We start from the raw sequence: 24,942 nt of genomic DNA on the forward strand, positions 1-24,942 counted from the left end.
ATTTTTAACAAGCTTCACAGTTAGCACTATGCCTTCCAACCCTTGAAAATAAAATGGCAAATGGAAAGGTAAACTGATTGAAAATTATTGATATTTATACCTATAGGAAGTGCATGCTTTATGTAAGACTTTAGTATGTTAAAAGACGTGCCTGTAATTTTTTTAAAATTCTAAATTTAATATATCACTGGTATTTGCTGCCCTCCCTTAGTTACCCTTAAGATGATTGTAGTGAGCCACCTTGTTGAACTGCTACAGTCCATGTGGTGTCAGTGCACCCATTGTACTGTTAAGAAGGGAGTTCCAAGATTTTGATCCAGTGGCAGTGAAGGAATGACCATATAGTTCCAACAGTAAGAAGTTTAACAACACCAGGTTAAAGTCCAACAGGTTTATTTGGTAGCAAAAGCCACACAAGCTTTCGAGGCTCTAAGCCCCTTCTTCAGGTGAGTGGGAATTCTGTTCACAAACAGAACTTATAAAGACACAGACTCAATTTACATGAATAATGGTTGGAATGCGAATACTTACAACTAATCCAGTCTTTAAGAAACAAAACAATGGGAGTGGAGAGAGCATCAAGACAGGCTAAAAAGATGTGTATTGTCTCCAGACAAGACAGCCAGTGAAACTCTGCAGGTCCACGCAACTGTGGGAGTTACAAATAGTGTGACATGAACCCAATATCCCGGTTGAGGCCGTCCTTGTGTGTGCGGAACTTGGCTATCAGTTTCTGCTCAGCGACTCTGCGCTGTCGTGTGTCGCGAAGGCCGCCGCCTTGGATCAGAGGCATTCGGCCTCTGATATTCGGGTAAGCGTTCTTCAAGGCGGCCTTCGCGACACACGACAGCGCAGAGTCGCTGAGCAGAAACTGATAGCCAAGTTCCGCACACACAAGGACGGCCTCAACCGGGATATTGGGTTTATGTCACACTATTTGTAACTCCCACAGTTGCGTGGACCTGCAGAGTTTCACTGGCTGTCTTGTCTGGAGACAATACACATCTTTTTAGCCTGTCTTGATGCTCTCTCCACTCCCATTGTTTTGTTTCTTAAAGACTGGATTAGTTGTAAGTATTCGCATTCCAACCATTATTCATGTAAATTGAGTCTGTGTCTTTATAAGTTCTGTTTGTGAACAGAATTCCCACTCACCTGAAGAAGGGGCTTAGAGCCTCGAAAGCTTGTGTGGCTTTTGCTACCAAATAAACCTGTTGGACTTTAACCTGGTGTTGTTAAACTTCTTACTGTGTTTACCCCAGTCCAACACCGGCATCTCCACATCATATAGTTCCAAGCCAGGATGGTGTGTGGCCTAGAGGGGAACTTGCAGGTGGAAGTGTTCCAAATGTATCTGCTGCCCTTGTCCTTCTAAGTTGTACTGGTCGTATGGAAGGTATTCTTGAGGGAGCCTTGGTTGCTCCCATCTTGTAAACGGTATACACGGCTGCTACTGTGCATCAGTGGTGGAGGGAGTGAATGTTTATTTGGTAGATGGAGTGCCAACCACGTGGGCTGATTTGTTCTGGATGGAGATGAGCTTCTTGAGTGTTTTTGGAGCTGCACTGACCCAGGCAAGTGGAGATGTTCAAATTCTCTCTGTTAGAGATCGTCATTGCCTAATACTTGTGAGGCATGAACGTTACTTGTCACTTATCAGCTTAAGCTCGAATATTGTCCAAGTCTTGTTATATATGGACATGGACTGCTTCAGTGTCTGAGGAGTCGTGAATGATACTGAACATTGTGTAATCATCAGTGAACATGCCCACTCGGACCCCATGATTGAAGGAAGGCCATTGATATAATATTTGCATGTTATAGATTAAATACCCCAGATAGTGTGATTACATGTCATAGAATCATAGAAACCCTACAGTACAGAAAGAGGCCGTTCGGCCCATCAAGTCTGCACCGACCACAATCCCACCCAGGCCCTACCCCCATATCCCTACATATTTACCCACTAATCCCTCCAACCTACACATCTCAGGACACGAAGGGCAATTTTTAGCATGGCCAATCAACCTAACCCGCACATCTTTGGACTATGGGAGGAAACCGGAGCACCCGGAGGAAACCCACGCAGACACGAGGGGAATGTGCAAACTCCACACAGACAGTGACCCAAGCCGGGAATCGAGCCCAGGTCCCTGGAGCTGCGAAACAGCAGTGCTAACCACTGTGCTACCGTGCCGCCCTGCATTTGTCATGCAAAGAATAAGACATTGACATTGTTGTAGCGTATATGGTTGGGCCTAGGCCATTATCCTGAAGAACTCGTGCATTTTCCTGTGTGCTAGGTATGACTCTAACCAATGGAGAGTCTAGGCTGGCACTCAAGTGTAGTACTGAGTAGTTGCTGCGCTGTCAGGAGTGCTGATTTCGGGATGAAGTGTTAAACAAGAGGCCCTGCTTTCTTAGGCAAGCGCAAGTGATTTTACATCATGACTTTTCAGTATTTGCCCCTCAACCAACGTCATTAAAACAGGTGATCTACCAATGATCAGGTTGCTCTTTATGAGAGGTTGTTGTGTGATAATTGGCTGCTATGATTCTGATATTACAAGTGACTATACGTTTTGAAAGATGTTATACCTCAGTGACTTCACTACAGTGTTTATGTAAGCCTTCTTGTGACTAATAAATAAACTTTAATATAAATCTTTTGACTGAACAGCAAATGCACATTGAATGAATATCTGCATAAATTTTAAATGTTTGCAAACACTACTGCAACCATCTTCAGTTCACAACAGATCCCGAAAGCCTCTACATCTGAGAGTCAAGGTTTGTGTAGCAAAGACAATAATTGCTGTTGTAATGTAGGGCTATGGCAGCCATTTTGGATGCAATATGCTTCCAAAAATGAATAAATTTTAACCTGAAAATGCGTTTGTGGCACTGGTTGAGGGGTAAAAAAGTTCGTCAGGATGCCAGTGAGAATTAATTCCCACCAAGCCACCCCACTCCACTTCGAATGGTGCCATAGAACCTTTTACATCCAGCTGTGGGAAAATGTAATCTTGGTTTCATCTCAGCAAGAAAACAGCACCTTTGACAGTGCAGCACTTCGTAAGTAATGCACTGCAGTGGCAACCTAGATTGTGTACACAGGTTTCTGGAGTGGGACATAAATGCACAACCTTCTGTCTTATGAGGCAAGAATGCTATCCGGGAGGTAGACCAAGCCTGACGTTCAGATTTTTGACTTTTTCTGTGAACTAACTGCAGCCTAAAATTACTGTAATAAATATTACATTTAATGAAGTAATAGAACACAAGAAATAGATGCAGGAGTAAGCCATCAGGCCCATCAAGCCTGCCCCACTATTCATTACAATCATGACTGATCTATGCCAGCCTCAACTCCTTTTCTGTGCCATTTTTCCATAACATTCTATTCCTCGATCTATCAAATATTTATCCACCTCCACTTTAAATACTTCTAACGCTCCAGCCTCCACCACTCTTTGGGGTAGAGAATTCCAGAGATTCACCACCATTTGTGAGAAGAAATTTCTACGCACCTCAGTTTTAAATGACCAGCTACGTGCCCTTGTTTGGGACTTTCCCCACTGGTGGAAACATCTCAACATCTACCCTGTCAAGCCCTCTCAAGATATTATAATGTTTGAATAAGGTCACCCCTCACTTTTTTAAATTCCAAGGAATACAGACCCTTGTATTTGGTCTCTCCTGATAGGATAGCCCTCTCATCCCAGGAATTAGTCTGGTGAATCTCCTTTGAACTGCCTCCAATGCCAAGTAAAAATATCACACAGCTCACTCAATGTAAACAAAATGATAGCCTTACCAATAGATTATTTGCAATACTATTTACTAACTCAGTTAATGGCTTCTAAAATATTATTTTCCTCTCTCTCAGGATAGGTTCCCACAATCTGTTTCAGGTACGATATATAGCCGAGATATTCAACTATTTTTCATCAGTTTTGATAATTCGTAGTGGAAACGAGAATGTAAACGCTCCAAAGCAGGAGAAACCCTAGACAGCATACAGTGTAGGTTAATATGCAGATAAAATTCATGGAGAAACTATTTGATTTCATTTATTGTCACATGTATTAGCATACAGTGAAAAGTTGCGAGCACACCATGTAAATAAAGCATACCGTTCATAGAGAATGAAATGAGAGAGTGCAGAATGTAGTATTACATTCATAGCTAGGGCGCAGAGAAAGATCAACTTAATGTGAGGTAGGTCCATTCAAAAATCTGATGGCAGCAGGGAAGAAGCTGTTCCTGAGGCGGTTGGTACGTGACCTCAGACTTTTGTATTTTTTTCCATTGAAGCAGAGAAGCTTAGAAAGAGACTTAGAGGCTTTTACAATTATGAGTGACTGTACAAAGTGAATGGGGAAAGGCTGCTTCCTCTGTTTCTAGTTACTGATAAAGGATCATCAATTTTAAATGAAGAAGAGAAAAGGTGCAGTACTGTGAGAAGGGATTCTTTAACATACACTTAATTTCCAATTACAGCATCTAAAAAAAAGAGGGAAATCGATTGTTGACTTTTCTGCTCAGGACTTGTTCCTCATTCATTAGCTATTCCTACTTTATGATTCAATGGCATTTAGTCAGTCAATTGGAGACTGGTAACTTAACAGTCAAATGGCCTTTTGCCCAAGGGGACACTCTGCTCTTTCATGTACAACACAATTGTAGCCACGATCTTTGCCATTTTGACATGATAGGTGTGAGTCATTTTACATTTTCACAATCTGAAAGCATTAACGACATGAGGAAGTGGGACTGGGAGAATTATTCAACTCAACCATAAAAGGCAATTATCACCAGCGATCTGACTAGATCAAGGTGCACCTTCCCATTCCAGCAAGACAATTTATCTCATTTACAATCTCGGGCTAAATTCAAACAAATTTCATTCAAATGTTTCCCATATGAGATCATCAACACACCCAATCTCAACAAAAAGTGAAGCAGCAAAAATTTAAAACATAAAGGAAGTTATATTCTTTCAACAAACCTACGAAAGATAATAAGAGACAGACCAACGAGGAATTTGGCTCACTGAAGTGGATCCAATGGTTGAGCAATTGGATGTAATATACAACAGAAGTCTTTTGTCTCCATTTGATTAAAAAAATTCTTCAATCCAAGCTCATTCCCTTGCAGACAGTACAAGTCAAGTCTTGTATATCCCTTCTCTTAACCATTCCACCTTCAGTTGGGAGTATTCAAATCAAAGGTGCCTCCCATATAGGTGCCTAAATCACCTCCCACTCCACCTCAAATCCATTTTATCTTACTTTGCTGCTATCAACAATATTGCACATAAACCTGAATGAGCAATGAGCATGCACACCAGATACTGCCCTGGTTCTCCTAATGGCCCATCATCACAGACTCCCCAGCAGGTAAATAACTTGTCCCTTTTTACCCGTCAAAACTCCTCATCAGCTAGACTTTTCCCCAAGGTTATAGAGTAAGCAAGGAACTTCCGTCTTCCAATTCCAAATGACTCTCAGCTACAAAACAACAGCAGCACTGTTACAGCATAAGATTTTTAAAAATAAATCTGAAAGGGTAAGTCAAGAAAATACTGAAAATTTGGTGCTTGCTGGATCTTTTAGATTATGCACAAACTCTATGTGATCTAGCAGTATCAAACCTTATTAGTCGGTCCCCAGCAGCTTGCTTCATAAAGGGTACAACTCAATACTCAAAGCAACATTCAGTGTTAAGATTCTACAGTTGTATGTGACAGCTTTGAAATTTTTTTTAAAATCCTGCCCAAAATGTTTTTCCTCCAGAGTTAGTTTAAAGGAACTAAATAAATGCCATAAAGTTAAGTGTTGCTTAAGTGAGGTATCATCTCAAACTTGACAAAATACGTGAAGTCAAATTCCTCTTCAAAACTATGAGTATCAGACTTGGAAAAAAGTTCAGACAAAATCTTTAAAAGTCTGAAGTTCTCCAATGCTTAAAAAAAAAGACAGTCAACATTTCAATGTCCCAGACAACTCGGTAAACAAGCAACTATTTAAATCACCAATCGTTAACTTACCAGGATTATTATTTGTAACAAACAGCAGAATAACTTTGCTGAAAACAGCCTCCTGTTTAAAAAACAGCTGTTAGAACACTCTTCCACACCCAACTGGCTCATTGTACAACATTCCAAACTGCTGCGCACAGAACATTAAATAGCATGCCACAACATACCTAGAGTGTTAGGAACAAGTACTTTAAGTTGCACAATTTCAAAGAGGCAATCTCTTCCATTTTAGTATTTTGGGCTAGTTGCGTCAACTACAACTTTATATTTCCTTTATAGAACGAGTGCCCAATTTGGTCCAATTTTCTCCCCACTCCCATTGCCCTAATCCCTTCTCAGAGATGAAGATTGCTTGCTAGGATACAGCTTTCTAGTTGCTAAAAACTTTGTTGGGGTGGTCATTATCCACTCCACAAGTGGCGGCCAACTATTCAACTCTGGAGGGCATCATAATCTCATTATTGGCTCTCGTTTTTTTTGTTTCCGAAGGTAGCTTTAGATTATGATGTTCCCTTCAGCCCACCTTCCCAGGATATCTATTACAGCATCATTCCATTACAGACAAATTCTTTGCTAAATGAGCCTGGTTTTCCAACCCCAATCTTTTTTTCTGGCAACCCATTCCATTTCTTTTTCTTCTCATTGTCAAGAAGTATTTCCTGACATCATCTTGAACCCTTCTAAGCCCTCTTGCCCCGCTTAATCTGAAAGTGAAGCTCTGGGTTTGCTTTCTCTATCCCATTAAACATTACACATCTTGGTCAGGTCCCCTGAGAGATGTGTTACGATCCCAGTTGGTATTATGACTGGACGAGAATCTCCTGGAGTGGAAGCCTGGCTCAAAAGACCGCAGCTTTTACTTTCTTTGGACAATGTCGAGGAACAGAGTCACAGGTATACCATTTAAATTGAAGAAAGCATTAAAGGTGAAAAATTGGACTATGATACAATCATTACTCCTTTATTTCCCCCTTAGCTTAACAAATACACAGATTTTAAGCTTAACACAGTTTACAAAATATATACAAAGCTACAATGATCTCAGTAACACAGAAGTCCCTTTAAACACACAAGACTACCCGAGACAAAATACATACTCCACTCTGTGGATTTCTCCTCCGAATCCCCCCCAGATGATCTTTATACCGTGAGCCACCTTGTCTCACTGAACTACGGTTTCTACACAAATGAGCTCAAATCCTCTTTTAGAGTGACATTTTGTGTAGATTGTTCTTATAAGTCTTTTCTTCTTTGTAATTGTTTTACTGACATCTGTTGGAGGTTTTTCAACTGTACGTATAGAATCATAGAACCCCTACAGTGCAGAAGGAGGCCATTCGGTCCATCGAGTCTGCACCGATCACAATTCCACACAGGTCCTATTCCCATAACCCCGCATATTTACCCTGCTAATCCCCCTGACAGTCAGGTCAATTTATCATGGCCAATCCACCTCGCCCGCACATCTTTGGACTGTGGGAGGAAACCGGAGCACCTGGAGGAAACCCACGCAGGCACAGGGAGAACGTGCAAACTCCACACAGACAGTGACCTGAGGCCGGAATTGAACCCGGGTCCCTGGTGCTGTGAGACAGCTGTACTAATCACCATGCCATCCATTTTGAGCACGTGCGGGCTTTGGCAGGCTTTTTAGTCTGCAAGAGGGTTGTCTGTAAGCAAGACCTGTTTTACTAGTGCTCCTGTTTTTATAGTTATTATTGTCATTATTATTTTGCTGAGTTATTGTTAAACTTCATTATTTATTTGACTACCCTATTTGTGGTCTCACATCACCACAGAAAGACACACTTTCAAAGCTTTTAAACAAGGTCTTCTCTCAGAGATGACCTCGCCCCATGGAATAGTAGCTTAGTGAGACTTTTTAGGTTACAGAAGTGGAAATTGACTCAATATTAGATGCACATGAAAGTGGTCAGTGATGAGATCTCTCTTCCCTCAAGGTACAAACACTTGGCTTCGGTCTTTGCTGCCCCCCACCCCCACCAAAATTACCTTTCCTTAGCCACAGACTTCATCCCTCTCCTTAGCAACTTTTGAACTGAAACCAGAATTTCCCCCAACGCTGTTGTTGTATCTCGCCCAGAGGTGTTTCTGACCACACCTACGCCATTATGGGCGGCACGGTAGCACAGTGGTTAGCACTGCTGCTTCACAGCTCCAGGGTCCCGGGTTCGATTCCCGGCTCGGGTCACTGTCTGTTTGGAGTTTGCACATTCTCCTCGTGTCTGCGTGGGTTTCCTCTGGGTGCTCCGGTTTCCTCCCACAGTCCAAAGATGTGCGGGTTAGGTTGATTGGCCAGGTTAAAAAAATTGCCCTTAGAATCCTAAAATGCGTAGGTTAGAGGGATTAGCGGGTAAATATGTGGGGGTAGGGCCTGGGTGGGATTGTGGTCGGTGCAGACTCGATGGGCCGAATGGCCTCCTTCTGCACTGTAGGGATTCTATGATTCATCTCTCAGGCCACAATTCCACCTTCAAAAAACTGCTCTGCTTCACCCCACCTCACCTGTAGCTGAAGCTCTTTGTTCATTCTAGATTTAGCTTTGAAGGCACTCTTGACAAACTTATCTTCCATTGCTTCATAAACTTGAGATCATCCAAAACTTTACTGCCCAACATCTAACTCTCATCAAGTTCGGTTCACCATCTTTTGGTGCTCGATAACCTGCACTGACTCCCAGTTAAGCAGTGCTTTAATATTAAAATGCTCACCACATTTTCAAATTTCTGCATGACCTTGTCCCCTCTAACCTCCTCCAGCCCTTCAACCCTCTGAGATACTCTCTACTCCTTCAATTCTGGCCTCTTCCATACCCTTTTTAGTGACCGTGCCTTCAGACTTGATGGGCTGAATGGCCTTTGTCTGCACTGTACGGAGTCTATGGTTCTATGAGGAAAGCCACTGAAACATCTAATCAGAAAAGGCTTATACTCCACCCACTCCTAAATCATAACATTCATTGTTTTGAGCTGAATCTAGAGTTTTTGTCCTCCACAAGTGCAGCAGTTTAAGACTCTGTTCTGTGATACATGAAGACACCACCAAACGCAGAATATTAACTGCTTCACATTTTTATGAACCTTGTAAAATAGTTGAACCTGCAACCCTGAATAATGATGATTTTTCAACTGACCCAAACAAGAGCAGCTCAGAAAACAACACGAGAGCCAGTCTCAAAATACAGTAATTGGCATAAGTTGCTTCCTGTGATGGAGGGAAAAAAATGTATAGAGCCAGACTTCCTCAAGCAAGCTCATCCTGTGGTTAACTCAAACCACTTAAAAACTTTAAAGGACTCAAAGAAGTCATTATTTATCTAGTTTTTCTAATGTGTTTCAAATCACATTTGATTTTACATTAAAGCTTTTAGCACAGGCCGCAATAATAGCTCAGGCAGATGTGTCAGCCTTCAATCGCTTTCTGTGCAAATCCTCGATACGAAACATTTTAACTGTGTATAGTGCAGGCGGAGTCAACTCTTTACGCTAGTGCACAGACAGGGTTGACCCTTATCCTAGTGTAGAGACTGGGGTCAGGCCAGGTTAATCCTTACCCTGGTGTACAGACTGGAGTCGATTCTTTCTTCATCAACTTGTGCTATTGCACTTTACAGCCACATAAATACTTCTGGAAGAGAAAATGTTTGTAATGTCGAGTGGTTGCAATTCTTTCCAGCACCATTTGGTGTCAAATGGAGAACAACCATTTTTAAGTAAGGTTCCAGAGGACAGTTGCTGCTCATGAGAAACCCCAGTAGGAAGTCTTCAAGAGGAGGACAAACTGGAAGAAATAAGAGCTGGTCTCATTGAATGCGAGAAGCAGTGGATTGTGTCACTGGTGTGGTTCTGCGGACATTCTGCCAAAAATAAAGAAAGCCGCAGATAATTAGTCATGTTGCATAGAAAGACCCCAGAGCTGCAATGTGGGAAATGAACAAAATGTCACATTGGTACAGTAAGGATCACTGTTCTCAGGTTGGGGCAGTGAAAGATTTAAAAGAAAGTTGAGCTAAGAGCAATTGGGAACACTAGTGCCCGAGATGATAGAATTTGCCACATGCCCAAGAGGTTCAACACAGTTTCTAAACTCCCAGTGTACTCTGCCTGAGACAACCTTTCCTCATTGTCCCTCTGCTGCAGCTGCCTCACGCTTTAGTGCGTCCCTCAGCACGTAGTCCTGGACCTTGGAATATACCAGTCTGCAACACTCTGTCAAGGGCAACTTTTGCACCAGAAGACCAGCAAGTTTCAGGCAGGCTACTCACGATGAACATCAACAAAAACCACTGCATCTCTCGCCAGACCTTCTTTGCAAAAGGCACATACCAAAGAAGGTGGACAACTGTCTTTGCCCCACCACAATGTGGGTAAAGTGTGGAGGGAGTGAGATTCCCAGCGTGTAGGAAGAACCTCAGGGTGGAAGATGCCATACAGAGTATGGTTGAATTCTATTGCAATTTTTGTAATCTTCAATTTGAAACATTTTGCCCTCAGGTTGTACACCTGACAGAATGTATATTGTAAATGTCAAGAGTATTTCAATTGTATTAAGGCACCTCAGAGGGGAACATGCTGTATGGAGATAAGTTGAATTTCACTGCATGTTCTTAATTTCCAAGACAAATTATTTGTAATGTACATTTAGAAATTTTTACGAAGTATATTTTTGAAAATTAATAAAATTCTCCATGTGCCAATCACTAACATCCCCACTCTTAGAGTGCCAAACTACAATTATTTGCTCATACCCACACCGAGCACGAAACAACATTACATTTGTATTCAATCCTCACCTGAAGTGTCCCCAAAATGACAGAATAGATGTCCTAGGCCTTATTGTGCACAAACATTCTAACAGAAAATTCATGTCAGCTATGACTGATGGATAGCACTCACACCTCCATGTCAGAACGCTGTGGGGTCAGGTCTCACTTGAGACTTGATCTTGTAATCCAGGTTTGCTCTTTAGTGCAGTGCTGAGGTGCAGTCTTTCAGATGAGAAGCTAAACCGAGGCCTTGTCTGGATGTAATAGATCCATGGAACTATTTTGTACAGGAGCAGGAACATTATCCCTGGTGTCCTGGCCAATATTCAACCCTCAAGTCAACACCACCAAAAAAGTGATTGTATGATTATATCACTGCTGTTTGTGGGAGCTTGCTGTGCGTAAATTGACTTTGACACTTCCTGTAGTACAACAGGCACTACACTTCAAAAGTACACAAATCATGGAAGATGATGAACAATTTATTTGGAAAAATTCAAAACTTTCTTCAAGTCTTTGTTGCGTGAAGCCACCTCTCCATGTGCCACTTGCTCTGAAACACAGTGCCACATGCTCAATTTGTATTGAGTTAGCTGTAAGCCAGGTTGCTGGAAGGAACATGAACGGCCCTGATTAAGGGATGAATCAAGAAAACAGGTACTATTCTGATGTGAAAAACATGCACGAATGGTAAGCAAGAAGTGGATCAGGCATTCCTTGCAATTAGAGAAACCTGGGGAGAAGTCCCCATGGAAGGGGTTTAGGAGAGCGATAGTTGTGGGGGACGCAATGGTTAGAGGCACGGACAGGCGCTTCTGTGGGACTGAACGAGAATCCAGGATGGTAGTCTGCCTCCCTGGTGCCGGGGTACTGGATGTCTCCGAGAGGGTAGGAAGCATATTTAAAAAGGAAGGTAGTCAAACAGATGTGATTGTACACATTGGGGGAAATGATGTAGGTAGGAAGAGCAGGGGGGTCATACGAGAGAAATTCAGGGAGTTGGGTGCTAGGCTAAAAAGTAAGACCTCCAGGGTAGCAATATCTGGACTGCTCCCGGTGCCCAGTGCAAGTGAGGCTCGGAACAGGGAGATTCTACAGTTGAACGGGTGGCTAAAGGACTGGTGCAAGAGGGAGGGTTTTAAATTCATAGATAACTGGGAAATCTTCAAGTCAGGATGGCAACTGTACAGAAAGGATGGGTTACACCTTAACTGGAAGGGAGCAAATATCCTGGCTGGGAGTTTTGCTAGAGTGTTTCGGCAGGATTTAAACTAGTGTTGCGGGGGGTGGGGAACAAAACAGGAGGTCAGTAAATACTGAGGCTGGGGTCGAGCTGGGGGCCAGGGCAAGGCTAGCTAAGAAGAGGAGCACTCTGGAGGAGGAGGACCTGACTGGGCCTGGAGGTCTGGAGTGCATCTGCTTCAATGCGAGGAGTGTAACGGGTAAAACAGACGAACTTAGGGCCTTAATGCTTGTGCGGAATTTGGATGTGGTTGCGGTGACGGAAACTTGGTTAAAAGGACAGGACTGGCAGCTGAATATTCCGGGGTATAAGTGTTTTAGGCGAGACAGAGGAGGGGCTAAAAAAGGTGGGGGAGTAGCGATATTAGTTAAGGAGCATATTACCGCGGTGCAGAGGGTAGACAACTTAGAGGGGTCATGTACTGAGTCACTGTGGGTGGAACTCAGAAACAGGAAGGGTGCAGTCACTATGCTGGGGGTGTACTACAGACCACCCAACAGCCCACGGGAAGTGGAGGAAAGGATATGTCAGGAGATTCTGGATAGGTGCAGAAAACAGGGTTGTTGTAGTGGGGGATTTTAATTTCCCTGGCACAGACTGGAAAGTGCTTAGAGCTGGGGGACCGGACGGGGAGGAATTTGTAAAATGCGTACTGGAAGGTTCTTTGGAACAGTATGTAGATAGCCCGACTAGAGAGGGGGCTATACTGGACCTAGTTCTGGGAAATGAGCCCGGTCAGGTCGTCAAAGTTTCGGTAGGGGAACATGTGGCAAATAGTGACCACAACTCTGTTAACTTTAGGATAGTAATGGACAAGGATGAGTGCTGTCCTACGGGCAGGGTGCTAAATTGGGGGAAGGCTGACTATAGCCGGATTAGGCAGGAATTGGTGGATGTTGATTGGGAGAGGATGTTCGAGGGTAAGTCCGCGTCTGACATGTGGGAGTCTTTTAAGGAACTATTGATAAGGCTGCAGGATAGGCATGTGCCTGTAAAAAGGAAAGATAGGAAAGGTAGGATTCGAGAGCCGTGGATAACCAGGGAAATTGAGGATCTGATTAAAATGAAAAGGGAGGCGTACGTTAAGTCCAGGCAACTGAAAACAGATGGAGCTCTGGAGGAATACAGAGAGAGTAGGAAAGATCTCAAACGGGGAGTTAGAAGGGCAAAAAGAGGTCACGAGATGTTCTTGGCAGGCAGGATTAAGGAGAATCCTAAGGCATTCTATTCATACGTTAGGAACAAAAGAGTTGTCAGGGAGAAAATCGGACCTCTCAGGGACAAAGGAGGGGAATTATGCTTAGAACCCAAGGGAACAGGGGAGATCCTAAATGAATACTTTGCATCGGTATTCACGAAGGAGAGGGGCGTGTTAACCGCGAGTGTCTCGGAGGGAGGTGTTGACCAGTTAGAGAAAATCTCCATTACAAGAGAGGAAGTGTTAGGTTTTTTAGGGAACATTAAAACTGACAAAGCCCCAGGGCCTGATGGCATCTATCCTCGACTGCTCAGGGAGACGAGAGGTGAAATTGCTGGGCCTCTGACGGAAATCTTTGTCGCTTCTTTGGACACGGGTGAGGTCCCTGAGGGTTGGAGGATAGCAAATGTGGTCCCGTTGTTTAAGAAGGGTAGCAGGGATAACCCAGGAAATTATAGGCCGGTGAGCTTGACGTCCGTGGTAGGGAAGTTGTTGGCGAGGATTCTTAGAGACAGGATGTATGTGCATTTAGAACGGAACAATCTCATTAGTGACAGACAGCATGGTTTTGTAAGAGGGAGGTCGTGCCTTACAAATTTGGTGGAGTTTTTTGAGGAAGTGACAAAAACGGTTGATGAAGGAAGGGCCGTGGATGTCGTCTATATGGATTTCAGTAAGGCATTTGACAAAGTCCCACATGGCAGGTTGGTTAAGAAGGTTAAGGCTCATGGGATACAAGGAGAAGTGGCTAGATGGGTGGAGAACTGGCTTGGCCATAGGAGACAGAGGGTAGTGGTCGAAGGGTCTTTTTCCGGCTGGAGGTCTGTGACCAGTGGTGTTCCGCAGGGCTTTGTACTAGGACCTCTGCTATTTGTGATATATATAAATGATTTGGAAGAAGGTGTAACTGGTGTAATCAGCAAGTTTGCGGATGACACGAAGATGGCTGGAATTGTGGATAGCGAAGAGCATTGTCGGGCAATACAGCAGGATATAGATAGGCTGGAAAATTGGGCGGAGAGGTGGCAGATGGAATTTAATCCGGATAAATGCGAAGTGATGCATTTTGGAAGAAATAATGTAGGGAGGAGTTATACAATAAATGGCAGAGTCATCAGGGGTATAGAAACACAGAGGGACCTAGGTGTGCAAGTCCACAAATCCTTGAAGGTGGCAACACAGGTGGAGAAGGTGGTGAAGAAGGCATATGGTATGCTTGCCTTTATAGGATGGGATATAGAATATAAAAGCTGGAGTCTGATGATGCAGCTGTATAGAACGCTGGTTAGGCCACATTTGGAGTACTGCGTCCAGTTCTGGTCGCCGCACTACCAGAAGGACGTGGAGGCATTGGAGAGAGTGCAGAGAAGGTTTACCAGGATGTTGCCTGGTATGGAGGGTCTTAGCTATGAGGAGAGATTGGGTAGACTGGGGTTGTTCTCCTTGGAAAGACGGAGAATGAGGGGAGATCTAATAGAGGTATACAAGATTATGAAGGGTATAGATAGGGTGAACAGTGGGAAGCTTTTTCCCAGGTCGGAGGTGACGATCACGAGGGGTCACGGGCTCAAGCTGAGAGGGGCGAAGTATAACTCAGACATCAGAGGGACGTTTTTTACACAGAGGGTGGTGGGGGCCTGGAATGCGCTGCCAAGTAGGGTGGTGGAGGCAGGCACGCTGACATCGTTTAAGACTTACCTGGATAGTCACATAAGCAGCCTGGGAATGGAGGGATACAAACGATTGGTCTAGTTGGACCAAGGAGCGGCACAGGCTTGGAGGGCCTGTTTCCTGTGCTGTACTGTTCTTTGTTCTTTGTTCTTTGAAGCTTGCACATTAACAGTCACTTCCAGGTGGCACCAGAATCTGTCGGAGTGTACCCTACAATATACTGATGAACACAACTGACACTGCACTAGCTGAACTAAAAACTCATCTATTTTAACAGAAGAAACTAATTTGTTCCAATTCTCTTTGTCAGGGTCCAATCTAATATTGTCCATCTAAAGAGCAAAAGGATTAATGGCAAACAAATGGAAAGCTCTGGATGTCTACAGCACAATGGCAATTCTCATGACACCAGCTGTGGGACAACAAATGTTGTCTGATGACACATACTGTCGGCAGAGCATTGGCTCTTCCACGATGGAATGATATTGAACAGAATTAAAGAAACGCTGACAGCAAACCAACTACTGCAGAGTCCGGTTCCTTTGGAGTGTGAGAGAGAGAGTGTGTGTGAGAGGAGAGAGTGTGTGTGTGTGTGAGAGAGAGGAGTGTGTGTGTGTGTGAGAGAGAGGAGTGTGTGTGTGTGAGAGAGGAGTGTGTGTGTGTGTGTGTGAGAGAGAGAGTGAGAGAAGAGTGTGTGTGTGTGTGTGTGTGTGTGTGTGTGAGAGAGAGGAGTGTATGTGTGTGAGAGGAGTGTGTGTGTGTGTGAGAGAGAGGAGAGTGTGTGTGTGTGTGTGAGAGGAGAGTGTGTGCGTGTGTGTGAGAGGAGAGTGTGTGTGTGTGTGAGAGGAGAGTGTGTGTGTGAGAGGAGAGTGTGTGTGTGCGAGAGGAGAGTGTGTATGTGTGAGAGAGGAGAGTGTGTGTGTGTGTGAGGAGAGTGTGTGTGTGTGTGAGAGAGAGGAGAGTGTGTGTGTGTGAGAGAGAGGAGAGTGTGTGTGTGTGAGAGAGAGGAGAGTGTGAGAGAGAGGAGAGTGTGTGTGAGAGAAGAGTGTGTGTGAGAGGAAAGTGTGAGAGGAGAGTGTGAGTGCGCGCGTCATGGTGTTTGCCTAAAACAATTTGGCTGAATATTAAAACAAAACTACCCATTTGTTAGTTTTCAAGATCACAATCTGACCAATCTTGATTTATCCATCTCGGTAAATCAGAATGCACCATTAAATTGTTTATCATCTAATTCTGGGCGTTTGGGCTGCACTGCTCTATGTGAAATACTTTGATAAGTCTTTGTAAAAAAAAAATAGTCACTGATAAAATAAGAAAAGAAGGAAATTGTATTCATATAATGCCTTACACAAACTCAGGAAATTCCAAGCACTTTACAGCCACTGAAATTGCTGACGTTTAGTCACTTTTTTAATGATGGAAAATGGGGCAGTCGTTTTTTTTGTACTGCATGATGCTACAACTGGCAATAAGCTGAATAACAATGTAATTTGTGATTTCTGTTTGTGAGGGATGAAAGATAAATATTGTCCAGAACCCCAGGGAGAACTCCCTGCCCTTCTTTGAATGGTACCATCAGGTCTTTCATGTCCTGCTGAGAGAGCAGGTGGGTGGGTCTTCTGATTATGGCAACTCCAACTGTTGCATTCCATCAGTGCCATACTGAAGTGCCAACCTGGATTGTGTTCTCAAGTATCCAATGGGTCTTAAAAGCCACAACCGCATCATTCTGGGTGAAAGTGTTTTATTAGAAATTATTTATTCATGGGATACAGACATCACTGACGAGGCCAGCATTTATTGCTGATCTCTTGAGAAGGTGGTGGTGAACTGCCTTCTTGAACCACTGCAGTCCGTCCATGTGGTGTAAGAACATACACACACACTGCTGTCAAGAAGGATGTTCCAGGATTTTGATGTAGCGACAGTGAAGGGACAGCAATATATTTGCAAGTCGAGGTGGTGTGTGACTTGGAGAGTTATTGAAAGTGGTGGTGTTCCCATCCATCTACTGCTATTGTCCTTCTAGATGATAGAGGTCACGGGTTCTGAAGGTGCTGTCAAAGCCATCTTGTTAAGCTTCTGCAGTGCATCTTATAGATGGTAAACACTGCTTCCACTGTGCAACATTGATGGAGGAAATGGATGTTGAAGATAGTGGTTGGGTGCAAATCAAGTGGGTTGCTTTGTCCTACGTGGTGTCAAGCTTAATTTTTTTTGTTGGGGCTGCACTATACAGGAAAGTATGGAGAGTATTCCATTATACTCATGACTTGTGCCTTGTAGATACCAACTGAACCATGTGAAAGCATATGCTATTTTGCACTGGAAACGTTTTAAGAAAAATTTATTGATAATCAAAAATTGACATGATTTAATAACAACAATTGAGGCAAACCCTCAGAGTAACGTGATACTTTGAACAATACTGTAATACAAATATCAATCCTAAATTTAGCCTTCACTCATCTGAAACTTGGCTGTCTTCTCCTGGCTCTCTCAATTTCTTTCAAAAGGTCTTCCTTACTTTTCAGGATCTATTCAGCGGCTTTTAAAAGTCTTCCATTGAAGGTGGAGGAGCCTAACACAGCAGTGATTCTATTGGATATTATCCATTCTCCATGTGGTGCTAGGAAAATAGGGTTAAGCAGTTGCTGATCGGATTAGAGAAGTAGTTGGGACTCTCAAGAGTAGGGCCTGGCTCCTCCTATTGGTATCTCTTCTGTAATCAGAATATCCATGGCAATATAAACTTGACACAAAATCAATGTTGAAAACCTTCAGCCATGAGTCCAGAGAATTAAAATCTGTAACATTTCTGGTTTTTCAATTTTATTTAAAAAACATTATGTGGCAAATGTTACCGCCCTGCCTGCCACAGGAATGAGAGCAGGAGAGGGGCAGACCATGGAAAGGGCAGTTGACCTCGGGTGGGATTTTCCGGTTTTGAGGCAAGCGAGGCCAGAAAATCCTGCAGGTTGACATAATTATTAACAATCACCAGGCCTCATGGTTACACACAAGCCTGACGGACATGGAGGTGCATAAACAACACATATTTATTCATTGGAATACATGAAGTAATAACATAGAAGCAGGCCATTCAGCCCAACCAGTCTGTGTGGCAGGTATGCAATGACACATCACATCTAAGTATGCACACAGATAACCAGGATGTGGGGCTGGGATACATCACCACCCCCAGTAATGACACTGGCTTGATTTTGTAAGTTTCTTTTGACATTGAGATCTTTTTGTTACAGTGCCCCACCAGGGACCATCACCAATCTTTTTTTAATTAATTTATTGTGTAACCGACATATCAGAGCATCAGTGCGCTCAGGGACTGTTAACTTGTCCGTCTACAGTAGTGACAAAGCTATTTTTTGCCTTCCTGTGTGATGAACGGTATGAAATAAACATGATTAGAAAATGTCCTGTTCATTTACATATTCATTTACATATTTCAAGATAAACAAACAAATTTGTTGTTCTTCAGTCTGCCTTTGAACAAGGTTTAAAAAGTGTGAGAGAGATTACATTGACCAGTGCACACAGCAAAAGGTCATGATCCTGGGCTAATGCTGTTGCCTATCTTGTAAGAAGTCTCACAACACCAGGTTAAAGTCCAACAGGTTTATTTGGTAGCAAATACCATAAGCTTTCGGAGCTTGCTGCTCCTTCGTCAGATGGAGTGGTCTCTGTTCTCCAACAGTGCACAGACACAGAAATCAAGTTACAGAATACTAATTAGAATGCAAATCTCTACAGCCAGCCAGGTCTTAAAAGGTACAGATAATGTGGTTGGAGGGAACATTAAACACAGGTTAAAGAGATGTGTATGGTCTCCAGACAGAACAGCTGGTGAGATTATGCAAGACCCGGGGCAAGCTGTGGGGGTTACTGAAAATGTGACATAAATCCAACATCCCGGTTTAGGCCGTCCTCATGTGTGCGGAACTTGGCTATCAGTTTCTGCTCAGCGACTCTGCGCTGTCATGTGTCGTGAAGGCCGCCTTGGAGAACGCTTACCTGAAGATCCAAGGCTGAATGCCCGTGACCGCTGAAGTGCTCCCCCACAGGAAGAGAACAGTCTTGCCTGGTGATTGTCGAGTGGTGTTCATTCATCCGTTGTCGTAGCGTCTGCATGGTTTCCCCAATGTACCATGCCTCGGGACATCCTTTCCTGCAGCGTATCAGGTAGACAACATTGGCCGAGTTGCAAGAGTATGTACCGTGTACCTGGTAGATGGTGTTCTCACGTGAGATGATGGCATCCGTGTTGATGATCCGGCACGTCTTGCAGAGGTTGCTGTGGCAGGGTTGTGTGGTGTCGTGGTCACTGTTCTGCTGAAGGCTGGGTAGTTTGCTGCGGACAATGGTCTGTTTGAGGTTGCGCGGTTGTTTGAAGGCAAGAAGTGGGGGTGTGGGGATGGCCTTGGCGAGATGTTCGTCTTCATCAATGACATGTTGAAGGCTCCGGAGGAGATGCCGTAGCTTCTCCGCTCCGGGGAAGTACTGGACGACGAAGGGTACTCTGTCCACCGTGTCCCGTGTTTGTCTTCTGAGGAGGTCGGTGCGGTTTTTCGCTGTGGCACGTCGGAACTGTTGATCGATGAGTCGAGCGCCATATCCTGTTCTTATGAGGGCATCTTTCAGCGTCTGGAGGTGTCTGTTGCGATCCTCCTCATCCGAGCAGATCCTGTGTATTCGGAGGGCTTGTCCGTAGGGGATGGCTTCTCTTACGTGTTTAGGGTGGAAGCTGGAGAAGTGGAGCATCATGAGGTTATCCGTGGGCTTGCGGTATAGTGAGGTGCTGAGGCGACCGTCCTTAATGGAGATGCGTGTGTTCAAGAATGCAACCGATTCCGGAGAGTAGTCCGTGCTGAGTCTGATGGTGGGATGGAACTTGTTGATGTCATCATATAGTTGTTTCAGTGATTGCTCACCATGACTCCAAAGGAAGAAAATGTCATCGATGTATCCAGTGTATAGCATCGGTTGAAGGTCCTGTGCGGTGAAGATGTCTTGTTCGAACCTGTGCATGAAGATGTTGGCATATTGAGGTGCGAATTCTGTCCCCATGGTTGTTCCGTGTGTCTGGATGAAGAACTGGTTGTTGAAGGTGAAGATATTGTGGTCCAGGATGAAGCGGATGAGTTGTAAAATTGCATCTGGAAACTGGCAGTTGACGACATTGAGTACTGAGGCCGTTGCAGCAATGCCATCATCATCTTCGTCGTCCAGTACTTCCCTGGAGCGGAGAAGCTACGGCATCTCCTCCGGAGCCTTCAACATGTCATTGATGAAGACGAACATCTCGCCAAGGCCATCCCCACACCCCCACTTCTTGCCTTCAAACAACGACGCAACCTCAAACAGACCATTGTCCGCAGCAAACTACCCAGCCTTCAGCAGAACAGTGACCATGACACCACACAACCCTGCCACAGCAACCTCTGCAAGACGTGCCGGATCATCGACACGGATGCCATCATCTCACGTGAGAACACCATCTACCAGGTACACGGTACATACTCTTGCAACTCGGCCAACGTTGTCTACCTGATACGCTGCAGGAAAGGATGTCCCGAGGCATGGTACATTGGGGAAACCATGCAGACGCTACGACAACGGATGAATGAACACCGCTCGACAATCACCAGGCAAGACTGTTCTCTTCCTGTGGGGGAGCACTTCAGTGGTCACGGGCATTCAGCCTTGGATCTTCAGGTAAGCGTTCTCCAAGGCGGCCTTCACGACACACGACAGCGCAGAGTCGCTGAGCAGAAACTGATAGCCAAGTTCCGCACACATGAGGACGGCCTAAACCGGGATGTTGGATTTATGTCACGTTATCAGTAACCCCCACAGCTTGCCCCGGGTCTTGCATAATCTCACCAGCTGTTCTGTCTGGAGACCATACACATCTCTTTAACCTGTGTTTAATGTTCCCTCCAACCACATTATCTGTACCTTTTAAGACCTGGCTGGCTGTAGAGATTTGCATTCTAATTAGTATTCTGTAACTTGATTCCTGTGTCTGTGCACTGTTGGAGAACAGAGACCACTCCATCTGACGAAGGAGCAGCAAGCTCCGAAAGCTTATGGTATTTGCTACCAAATAAACCTGTTGGACTTTAACCTGGTGTTGTGAGACTTCTTACTGTGCTTACCCCAGTCCAACGCCGGCATCTCCACATCATGCCTATCTTGTTATCAGGCACTAAAAGTGCGCAGACACTCATAAGACATGAGGTCCTTGCTTAGGGAGTGACCCATAATGGTGAATCTGCAAAGTCTCATCTTCTGTTGCCACAGTGAAATTTGCAACAACATTCATTCAGGAAAGATTTAAAACAGGTGGTGGCCCCAAACCCATGAACAATTGAACAGCTTATTTACATCCAACCAGAGACTGGGTTTATTAACTAGTTTGAAATAAACAAAAACATTCAACTTAAAATGACTTGGTTGGTTTATTTTTACAACCAAAGGCACAGGAACTCATTAACTAGTAACCAAATAAAGAGTTTACTTAACAATTTGAGTTCAAATAATCACTTTCAGACTCACAGGAGCCCAAGTAGGAATTGTGCAAGTATTATTAAATATTCAGGTCTTGGTGCTCTTCAATAAAATCCAACTCAATTCTGCACATCTCCTCACAACACAAGAACCCCAAGTCATACATCTTTCTCACCACTATTCCTGAACCCACTCTGACGTCCTTCTTGAAGGCCAGGTACACAAAACCGTGTGGGGAATATTTCATTTTCAATCACAATTATTTCTTTTGGCTTGAGAAACAAATGCCATCAAAACTTGTCAGCACATCATCTGTAATTTTCCTGGCCCCCAAAAAAATGGCTTGAACTGCAGAAGAAAGACTAGCGAAAAATCCAACAGAATCCTGCCTCACTCCAAACTCCCTACCACATAATAACACACTTGATTTATTCACCGTAACCAGAGGGGTTAATCATACCAACATAATTTCAGAATATGATTCTCAAATTGCTGATGAAATAAATCCAGGAATCTGGTGGAACAAAACCGAATTTGACTTAGCCATGGTGAAACACTCCTTAACATAATTCCAAATTCCAGCTTCAAATCCTTTTTCTTTATCTTATGGACTTCACCACTATGTAATATTTCCACCTATTAAAAAGCTAACAGACAATTCTCAGTCCGTGTGATTTATAGGTATAGATTTCTTGATGTATCAATATCTATTACTTTAATCATCAAGATTGTGTTCCAGAAAATTCTCACATTACATCTTGCACCCTTCCTCCATACATTTTCTCCACAGTTAGAATTAGTTACAGAGTTAGATACAAATTCAGTGCTGCTCTCCTGAATCCTATACTTATGGAGCATGGAAATATCCAGTAATAAATTGTTCAAAGGCTGAATGAGAGGATACATCAACCTCGCTGTGACATTGTGGTCACCTTAGCATTAGAACCATACAAATTAAATTTGCTCAGTTTTCCATGAAGAGGGTGGGCCTCGGCAATGACAAAACATGAGGTCACATCCACACAAACAATAAAGCCTGTTTCTTTCTAAGACAATTGCCCTGTGAATAGTTTGTCACAAATTCCCTCTCATCCATTTAATCCAGTGCTAGACGAACAAATATGTTTGGTAAACTATAACTCTTGATATTTTTGTTGCAATCCCAAAGGTTGCTCCTCAGAAATCCAAGAACCTGTTTAATTTGAATGTTGTCTGCCGAATGTGGAATCCCCATTCAAGGTAGTTTTTGACGTGGAGATGCCGGTGTTGGACTGAGGTGGATAAAATGAGATCACACGACACCAGGTTATAATCCAATAGGTTTATTTGAAATCACAAGCTTTGGGAGCGCTGCTCCTTCGTCAGGTGAAGTGGAACGAGGTGCGCAGGCACAGAATATATAGATGGAATTGTGTGCCTGCGATCTCGCGCCACTTCATCTGATGAAGGAGCAGCATTCCAAAAGCTTTTGATTGGTCCCACCATTCTTGCAATTCCAGAAGACCATCTTGCAGGGAACTGATAGGACCTTCAGTTTTGCCTGATGCATAAGCCACGCAGTCATCTGCTAATAGATCTTTGGGGCGGCACGGTGGCACTGTGGTTAGCACTGCTGCTTCACAGCTCCAGGGTCTCGCGTTCGATTCCCGGCTCGGGTCACTGTCTGTGTGGAGTTTGCACATTCTCCCCGTGTCTGCGTGGGTTTCCTCCGGGTGCTCCGGTTTCCTCCCACAGTCCAAAGATGTGCGGGTTAGGTTGATTGGCCAGGTTAAAAATTGCCCCTTAGAGTCGTAAGATGCGTAGGTTAGAGGGATTAGTGGGTAAATATGTGGGGGTAGGGCCTGGGTGGGATTGTGGTCGGTGCAGACTCGATGGGCCGAATGACCTCCTTCTGCACTGTAGGGTTTCTATGATTCTAGATGAACAACTTTTTTAAAAAATTATTTGGGAAGGTTTATTTTTATGTCAAGAAGAATAAATACTCCAATGCAGTTCCCTGGGTTATTCCAGGGAGGACATCTCAAGCAGAAGATTCCCCATCATACACCACTATTGGTAAGGATATGCCAGATCCAATTGACTAATGTCCATCTGATTCCATGTTGGCTCATGAAAAACTTTGTCAATGGCTTTTGAAAAATCTAGTATTGCCATACGAGTAGTTTAGTCTCTGAGATTGACGCTAGGTCATTGAGAGTCTGCAAAAGCCGTGTTCCGGTCAATCTTTCACCTAAAGACCATACTGAGTATCTACTTATCTTATCTATTGTGAGTTTCAAAGTGCTTCATGACATGAGAATGAACAATACGTTCAAGCAGTTTGTAAATAGTGCTGGTGAGAAAACACTGGGCTTTAGTTTTCTGACTAACTTTTGTCTCCTTTTGGAATATGTCACTGATGTTAGCTCGTCTCCATTGCTCTGGTAAGCTTTATTGGCTATCCCTCAAAGGCGAGGGTGACTGTGTCTTCCACAAGTCCGAAGATGTCTGGTGACGTCAATACTGGATCTGCAGGGCATTTGTCGTCATGCAGGATGTCTGGTCGTTCAGGTGATGGCGCATTCTTTTTGCCATTCGTGTTTTTCCTCTTAATTTTGTGATTGTTGGGTCACAAACTGCTCAGATCCTTCTCACAGACTGTGCTACCATCTGGTTTGTTCCAGGGAAATGTAGGGGTGGCACAGTGGCAAGCACTGCTGCCTCACAGCGCCAAGCACTGCTGCCTCACAGCGCCAGGTTCGATTCCCGGCTTGGGTCACTGTCTGTTTGTATGAGCCAACATGGAATCAGGTGAGGCGAATTGGCCATGCTAAATTCTCCCACAATGTACCCAAACAGGTGCCAGAATGTGGCGACTAGGGGATTTTCACAGTGACTTCATTGCAGTGTGATTGTAAGCCTACTTGTGACTAGGGGCGGCACGGTAGCACAGTGGTTAGCACTGCTGCTTCACAGCTCCAGGGTCCCGGGTTCGATTCCCGGCTCGGGTCACTGTCTGCGTGGAGTTTGCACATTCTCCTCGTGTCTGCGTGGGTTTCCTCCGGGTGCTCCGGTTTCCTCCCACAGTCCAAAGATGTGCGGGTTAGGTTAATTGGCCAGGTTAAAAAAAATTGCTCCTTAGAGTCCTGGGGTGCGTAGGTTAGAGGGATTAGTGGGTAAAATATGTGGAGGCAGGGCCTGGGTGGGATTGTGGTCGGTGCAGACTCGATGGGCCGAATGGCCTCCTTCTGCATTGTAGGGTTTCCAATAAATAAACTTTACTTTTAAATGATAGTAGCCTGTTGTTGATCTAGTCCTGAAGGCTTCACAATGTGACACAGCAGGCAGAGAGAAGGATGGATCTTTTAGATTTTCCGTTGAATTAAATTCGGAACTTTTGCTTTTATCTTACCCACAACTGCAGGGAGTCTTGGATTATGCGCACTCAGTGCGAGATGTAGTGCGGCTTTCACTGCTACTGTAACCAAACTGAC

General features: G+C 44.1%; 1 protein-coding gene across 4 annotated transcripts in view; it reads right to left on the reverse strand.

Annotated features, from left to right (window-relative positions):
• The window catches only part of LOC144492815 (plastin-3-like), a 130,107-nt gene that overhangs the window by 71,214 nt on the left and 33,951 nt on the right, over positions 1 to 24,942 (reverse strand). Inside the window, exon 1 of one of the 4 annotated variants that reach the window (XM_078211290.1) lies at positions 6,053 to 6,172. The exons of 2 other annotated variants lie outside the window; for them this stretch is intronic. The gene's annotated coding sequence lies outside the window, so the exon portion shown is untranslated. Of the gene's footprint in view, positions 1 to 6,052; positions 6,173 to 24,942 lie in introns of those variants that run through there. One more of the 4 variants, XM_078211289.1, reaches the window with a different exon arrangement.

Source organism: Mustelus asterias, chromosome 4 (genome assembly GCF_964213995.1).
Source record: "Mustelus asterias chromosome 4, sMusAst1.hap1.1, whole genome shotgun sequence".
Lineage (NCBI taxonomy): Eukaryota > Metazoa > Chordata > Chondrichthyes > Carcharhiniformes > Triakidae > Mustelus > Mustelus asterias.